Source organism: Gossypium arboreum, chromosome 12 (genome assembly GCF_025698485.1).
Source record: "Gossypium arboreum isolate Shixiya-1 chromosome 12, ASM2569848v2, whole genome shotgun sequence".
In the NCBI taxonomy this organism is placed as follows: Eukaryota; Viridiplantae; Streptophyta; class Magnoliopsida; order Malvales; family Malvaceae; genus Gossypium; species Gossypium arboreum.
This window is the reverse complement of record NC_069081.1, coordinates 112005844-112014312: the sequence shown is the minus strand read 5'-3', so window position 1 is coordinate 112014312 and position 8469 is coordinate 112005844. Positions and strand designations below refer to the sequence as shown.

The 8469-nt window shown below is 35.2% G+C and overlaps 1 non-coding gene across 1 annotated transcript; it reads right to left on the bottom strand.

The window, feature by feature from the left end:
* Positions 1-4334: 4334 nt before the first annotated feature.
* Positions 4335-4441, bottom strand: LOC128286283 (small nucleolar RNA R71). Its single transcript, XR_008276826.1, has one exon. It is a non-coding gene; the product is annotated as a small nucleolar RNA R71 (small nucleolar RNA).
* Between the last annotated feature and the right edge of the window lie 4028 nt (positions 4442-8469).

The following is an 8469-nucleotide window of genomic DNA, read 5'->3' as shown; positions in this document are numbered from 1 at the left end:
AGCCCCGTGCTTTCGAATTCTATCAACCGAGGGCTTATTCAACCTCATCTGATCAATTACCGGAGGTATCGTGGGTGCAGGGGGCGTATTTGTCGGAAGTGGGGGTTGTGGAGCAGCCGCATTAGTTCGAATGTATTGGTTGAACCAATCATTCATCATACTATAAAAAGCCTATCTGGCCTCATCCTTCTGATTGCTTGCGATAGGTTGAGAGTCCATCGGCGCTGTCCCATACGCGGGAGTAGGCGCGACACTCTCTACGTCATCAGCTACCGCTCGATTGGGATCGGGATCCATTACTAAACGAAAACACATTTTTAACTGTCAGAATTCATCATACTATCGTATTAATACTATATGGAATGTATAGCTAGACTCAAACACTCTATGTTAGTCCTAGAATCGACTAAACCGTAGCTCTGATACTAATAAAATGTAACACCCCTAGCCCGAATTCGATCGCCGGTTTTAGGCTAAGAGGTATTACCGAGCTAAACATTTAATTTTTCATTCACATTACCAATCAACAAAAAAACAGAAATTGAGCTGAATATATATCGATTTATAAGTTAAAATGCCATTTTCATATGGCCAAAATATTTACAATACAAAATATAACTATCACCAGCCTAACCTATACATGCTATATCAAGGCCAAAATATAACTGTACCAAAAAGATCGATAGTATGATGAACTGCTGATGATCCCGAGTCGGTGGCCAAAATCAACAATCTATAAAACAAAGAAATAAGGAACAGAGTAAGCTTTCGAGGCTTAGTAAGTTTTCAGTATTTCAAATAATTAAAACTTGTCATTTAAAACGAACATTAAGTATCACAAAACTCGTATTCTAATTGTAAATCACTTGGTCGAATATATATACAAGTACACTAGTTATAAAGCCTATTGGCCGAATATATATATGAATACACAAGAAATTTCCATCACATATTTCATTATACTATATGGCTCATACGATTACTTTAAGTCACATACTTTCATATAATGACATACATTGACCGAATAGGTCATTCTCTTATTCTTAAATACCGTATTCATCCACACGTATATATATATCGTTCTTTGATACTAATAATTCACTTTAAAAAAAAATCATTTCACATATGAGTACATAATACGTACCTTAACATGTTAAATATATAGTACTTACTCGACGGGAATTTTTCGTGGATATTCAATGTCGTAATCTTACTTAATTTACTGGTATCAATCCTGTTAAGTTTTAGAGCTTGAAACAAATTTCTAGCACTAGCCTGTGGGAATTTAAACCCGGTATAATACCAGCTCGTAGCCTGCGGGTCTCTAGCCCGGATAACATTCCAGCACGAAGCCTGCGGGTCTTTAAGCCCGGATAATACCTCAAGTATCATGCATATTTAATCATATATTAACACATCTCATTGAACATGTCACATGAGTAGTCATTTGCTACATTCAGATATAAGCTCCATATGAACACCATCATTTACATTTCGATTCAAAAGTCATTCATAAATATCACATATCCATTTCACCATTTAAACTTAACCCATAGTGATCATGAGACTATAAGTCATATACATAAATTATTTATTACACAACTTAATCTAATGAGAACCAAAAGGTCACAATTCATCTAATATATACATGTCAAGGCATCATCAATTATATACTAAAGGTGACTACTCAAAACTTACCTCCGATATTTTGAACAGTTACGGATAGGCTACTCGATTGCTTTCTCCTTTCCCCTATCTGATTTAGTTCTTCTTTGCTCTTGAGCTTAATTTAAACAAATGAATTTGTTTAATTACTTATCAATTAAGCAATTTAATTTAATACATGTATATCATATATTTAAGGTACAAATGACCTTACTAACTAGCTATTTAAACATCATACATATGCCCTACTCATGCACAATCGAACATATTACTAGGCTACAATCAACAATCACATTTATTCCCAATTAATAAACTAAAACTATCAAGGAAAATTTTACTAACTTATTACCTTGCATATTCGAATTTTATAAACTAATTTGCATACAATTTCATGTATTTTATCATGGAGTAAGTGCCGAATTACAATTTGTAATAAAATCAAAATATATCTCTTATCATAATTCCATATACATAATTTCATTTTACATAATAACATATATCATCCAAGATCGACACAAAAGTCAGATGCATCACTCAAAATGCCAAAGTCCAACAAAGTCTACAATTATTCATTACTACAATTATAGCCTTATCATAGAACTGAACCAACAATGACCTAATAAACATTCTTGCCGAACCACAATTAAGGCACCAACCTAACATTTTAGTCCCTTTTTATTAACGAACCACATTAGCCAATCATTCCAATGTAAGATACAATCACATACATTGTTTATACATTCATTTCAATTGACTTCATTCATCAAGACATCCAATACAAAATGCAAAACATCTAAACATTTTTACCAAATTTGCTAGCACCTAAAGTCTTTAGCCGAATGTTACTAAACTCAAGCCACCATATTATTATTCCTTAAGTCACACCCAAAAACACACATTCGGTACCTCTCATCCACAATTTTACCAATCTTCAAAATCACTTACAAGCTCATTTATATAACATATAAAGCATTAAACAATTTTTCATCAAGAATCTAGCATGACCGATTACCCAATTTTCTCCCAAAATCCAAATTCAGCATATCCTATAAACCAAATACTAACCTCAACTTTTAAGCTAAAATAACAAGCAACTTAACACATCCAACATAACTATCCATGCTAATGACATCAAAGCATCTACCAAAAATTTCAAGCTTCTTGGCCGAATTTCAAACCTCCTAATAGCCTAAATTTAAACCATGGAATAGGTAGAATTCAAACTAATCATCTCAAGTATGCATAAATTTTCAAGAATGACATAGTACATACCTCATTCTAGCCATCATCTAAGCCAAAAATTAAACAAGAATCTTTTCTTCTTCCTTACTTCAAGTTACGGCAATGGAGGAGCAAAGATGAACTAACTTTGGTTTCTCCTCCCACTAACCCAATATTATTATTCTTTATTCTTTAATTCATTTTGTAAATAAAAATGTTATTATAAAAATTCATATAATATATATTAATCATATCATGGCCGGCCACTATCCAAAAATGAGTAATTGACATGCAAGTCCACCTTTTTTACATCATGCATTAATAGATCACTTTAAAATTTACCTATCACATTTCACAAATGTCTCACATAAGTCCTCTTTTTTTTTTTTTAAATTTCACATACAAATGACAAAATCAAAGCATGAGACTTTCACAAATGCATTTACACATATAATAAGCATAGAATATAACGGTTAATTATTTTTATAACTCAGTTTTATGGTCCCGAAACCACTTCCCGACTAGGGTCAAATTAGGGCTGTCACACTAGATAATAAAAAGACAGCCATTACTAGTACTTTTAGTTCCTTTGGGTTTGACAATCCGGTCTTGTTAAAACTATACTATTGTTCAATAGGTACACTTGCCTACATCGCGATATTAGTTAGTCTAGGTTTGATCTTCATTATAAATATTTATTACTTGTTACGAATCACGCGATCAAGTTTTTGGCGCCGTTGTCGGGGAACTAAAATATTAGGAACGCTCAATTTTTATTACTTTAGCCATTTATTTTTTCTTGCAATTTAATTTAATTGTATTATTATTATTTATTAATTTATTTTTTTCTTTTTCTTAGCAGGTTTTTATAGTTTATGACTAGAAGAAACCCATCGAGACCATTACTTTTTGACGAAAAAATCGATCATACAGTTCGTAGAAATCAAAGAGAAATAAGGCACAGCTTAAGATACATGGAGAACGAGTAGGAAGACGATACTCCACCCCCAATCGAAGAGATGGCTGAAAACCAAGGCAATCAGCTACCTCCTGCAATTGTGATTAATCAAAATCCTGCTCCACGTACTATGTATGATTATGCTAAACCTTCTCTAACAGGAACTGAATCTAGCATAGTTAGACCAGCTGTAACTGCAAATACTTTTGAACTGAAACCTACCACAATTCAAATGATACAGCTGTTTGTTCAGTTTGATGGTTTGCAAGATGAAGATCCCAACGCTCACTTAGCAAACTTTCTGGAATTTTGTGATACATTTAAAACCAATGGCATTGCTGATAATGCCATTCGTCTTCAGTTATTTCCTTTTTCATTGAGGAAAAAAGCTAAACAGTGGTTGAACTCATTACCACGAGGTTCAATTACTACTTGGGAACAAATGACCGAGAAATTTTTACTAAAATATTTTTCGCCGGGTAAAACGGCTAAATTACGAAATGATATCTCTTCTTTTGTGCAGATGGATTTAGAAACACTTTACGATACATGGGAGAGATATAAGGACATACTGAGAAGGTGCCCTCACCATGGGTTACTGCTTTGGCTGCAAGTACAAACATTCCACAATGGTCTGAATCCCTCGACTCGGCAAATGGTTGACACAGCTGCTAGCGGAACCATCAACAACAAAACACTTGAAGAGGCTTATGAATTCATTGAAGAAATGTCACTGAATAACTATCAGTGGCAAGTCATGAGGACTAAGCCAACAAAAACAGCCGACGTTTATAACGTCGACTCAGTTACTATGCTGTCAAATCAAGTAGAACTTCTCAATAAAAAGATTGATGGTTTACTTGGTTTTATGCAGATACATCCAATAATGAGGTGTGACTCAAGTGGAAGAGGTGTGCATACAGAATATCAATCCTTCAATCCCACAACCGAAGAGCAACAAGTCAACTATATGGGTAACAATAACTTTAGATCTCAAAATAACCTATACAGTAATACTTATAATGCAGGTTGGAGGAACCACCCAAATTTCTCCTGGGGTGGTCAAGGAAATCAAAAGCCACAAAATCCTCAGGGTTTTCAACAGCTACCTTATCAACAAGAGAGGAAACCGAACCTTGAAGAGATGCTCTCAAAATTCATATCAATGTCAGAAACCCGTTTCTAAAATACCGAGACAGCACTTAAAAATCAACAAGCATCAATCCAAGGACTCGAAACTCAGATAGGCCAGCTATCTAAACTAATATCCGAACGACCATAAGGTAGCTTACCAAGTAATACTAAACCTAACCCAAGGGAACACCTCAGCGCAATTAGGACTCAAGATAAGGAAGGATTAATTACGCCTGAGCCAGAATTGATGCAAGGAACTGTGGTGAGCAAAGGTAAAAGTGAGGTAAGTCATAACAAAACGTTGAATGATGAATCTAAACCTCATGTCCCATACTCTAACGCGACGAGGAAAGACTACTCAGACGAAAAATTTGGTAAATTCCTCAAACTTTTGAAAAAAATACATATTAACTTACGGTTTATTGAAGCTTTGTCGCAGATGCCAAATGCAATGAAATTTTTAAAAGAACTTTTAGTAAATAAGTGGAAGTTGGACGAAGCGTCGCATGTGGAGCTAAACACAGTTTGTTCAGCTATTCTACAGAATAAGCTACCCCACAAATTAAAAGATCCAGGGAGTTTTACAATTTCTTGCTTAATTGGTAGTTTAGATATAAGTCATGCATTAGCTGATTTAGGGGCTAGTATTAACGTTATGCCTTACAAAATGTTTAAGCAACTAGGTCTTGGGAAACCTAAACAAACTAAGATGAGCATTCAATTAGCAGATAAAACTATAAGATTTCCTAGGGGTATTATTGAAGATGTACTAATAAAAGTAGATAAGTTCATATTCCCCGTCGATTTCGTTGTTCTAGATATAGAGGAGGATAATAACACCCCTTTGATTTTAGGGAGGCCCTTTTTAGCAGCTGCTAAAACAATTATTGATGTTGACACAGGTGAGCTCATGCTTCGCGTAGGAGACTACAGGATCACCCTTCAAGCTCGTAATTTTGGTATCACATCGAACATTGAAGGTAATAGTCCACACCAATCTACTAAAACTGACAATATGACTTTGCAGAAATTGAGCTTCAAAGAAGTTCACGAGCCATGTTCCAGAAATGATAGAGGGCACACTCATGAAGAACGAAGGCTACGGATAGAGGGGCTAGACGAATAGTGAGCACACAAATCGAGAACACATGATAAACCGAAACTACATCAAAACAAGGCCGATACCTCTCCAAATCAACTTAAGGTTGGTGATAAAGTCTTACTAGATGTTGCAGATCCTCACATTGTCACTACCACATTGAATGAGGAAATCCCTCTTAAGGTACTCAGTATTTTTCCATTTGGTACGGTGGAGGTGAGTCACTCCAAGTTCGGCACTTTTAAGGTAAAAAACACCCGATTAGAACCCTATTTTGATGAGATTGATAGCAGGAATAAGGAGTATAAACTCCCCGAACCACCCTGACCATTCACTAGAGAGGTAAGTCGAGCTTAGACTATAAATAAGCGCTTTCAAGAGGCAACCTGAGCATTAACATATTTTAATTTCTTATTTTTAATTTCTAACACTTTAAATTATTAACTTTATCTTTGAATTGCAAAGTTTTTCAACACACACGGCCAGGCACACGGGCGTGCCTAAAGCTGTGGCCAAACAGGGGAAGAGACACGGCCGTGCGATACGACCGTATGGAAGTAGGACATGATTTCCCCAAAACACGAGATGCGATAAATCCCTATGGCCGTGCGACATGGCCGTGGGTGAACTTGATAGGTGAACATGGGCGTAGGAATAGAAAAACACAGGCGTGCCAACAGCAAGGCTCGATTCTGTTTCTTCGACACGGACGTGAGACACGCCCGTGCCGTTAAGCCGTGGACAACAATACATGGGCGTGGTACCCTAACACACGGTTGTGCGATACGATCACGCAGCGACACGGCCTAGATACACGGGCGTGCGATAAGACCGTGTGGCGACATCTTAATTCGCGACAAACACAGCCGAGCCACGACCCACACGGACGTGCCACTTAAAGAATTAGAATAATTATCTTATTTTATTTTTCTTTTATTAAGTTTTTAAGATTCATTTGTTCTCCTTTTCAAAAAAAAAAACGGCTTACCTTTAGAATCCAGCTTGCCATCCAAAGTATCTTCAATACTCGATTTCGCTAATCCAAGGATATCATCCGTTCTTAATACAGGAAGTTTCACTCCCCCCCTATCTTATTTTCATACTCTAATATCTATCTTTGTACATTGAGGGCAATGTACATCTTAAGTGTGGGGGGTATTCAGGTCACTACCAGAAAAATCCCTGAATAATCACCTTGTTCTCATGAAAAACTCTCATATTATATTTAGGATAAATTTTAATTGATTTATGATTTTGATTGATATATCTTGAATTAAAAGATAGGCATTTATACATTGATTGTTTAAACTTTAAGACATTAGAGAATCAAGTATGATAAGTTGATTTTTAAGAATTTAAAATTATAGGTTGTTTCCTCAAGTCTAGGTATTACTTTGAATTAGAATTCACGAGTCTAAACATCAAAAAGCCATAATTTTTTGTGAGATTTTTGAGCCATTTGAGCATCTATTAATTCTTTCATGCTCACTTTTATTATTGCTTTGAAGCTTCAGTATTGAACTGTTATTCTAGAACTTGCTTGATTATGCATGTCAAGAGCACACCATTTGATTTGATATATCAAAATGATTAAGGCACTTAGGATTAACCCACTCATTCCATGAAAAGCCTACCTCCATGATTAACCCCTAGTAAACCCCCTCGAGCCTAATAAGTTATTTCTTGTATTACCCTTAATATTAACCTTTAACCTATTATTGTTGAAACCCCCTAATTTAGTCGCTATTTTTGTCGAGATTTGAGTTGGGGAAATTGCTTAGCTATGTCTTGTTTGTAATAAGTTAGTCTATGAATATTTAACTTGTTCTTAAAGAAAACTATGCATATATATTAGTAATTCCATATTCTGAAAAGAAGCTCTGTTGTACGCAAGTAAAGATTAACTCTTTTTATAGTTAGGCAATTTTTTAATTCAATCTCTATTCTAACCCTTTCTTTCAGCTTGTGACCACACCCCCTAACCAAGCCGCACTACAACCCTCTAAAGACCTTTTGATTGATGTATTATCTTAAATTATAGTGGTGGAGATTTGATTTTCATGCAAGCCTATGGTAATGACTTTTCATTATTGACTATTGAGTGCTTCATTTATTGTCCTTAAACACTTCAAGAGATTTGAGTGAATATTTTGTAAGGATGTGAAACTCTGTGATATTCTGAATAAAAGGTAATTACTTATATTCGGAGAGACACCTATGTTTGCATGATCAAATACTCAACTTGGAATGTTTGAAACTTTTATGTTCTTTTAGTTGAATTCTCAATGTATGATTACCTATGGATTATTTTGAGATATTATCGATAAGAATTATAAGTTGAGGAGAATTTATTTTGATTATGAGTTGAGGATTTTACTTGAGGACAAGCAAA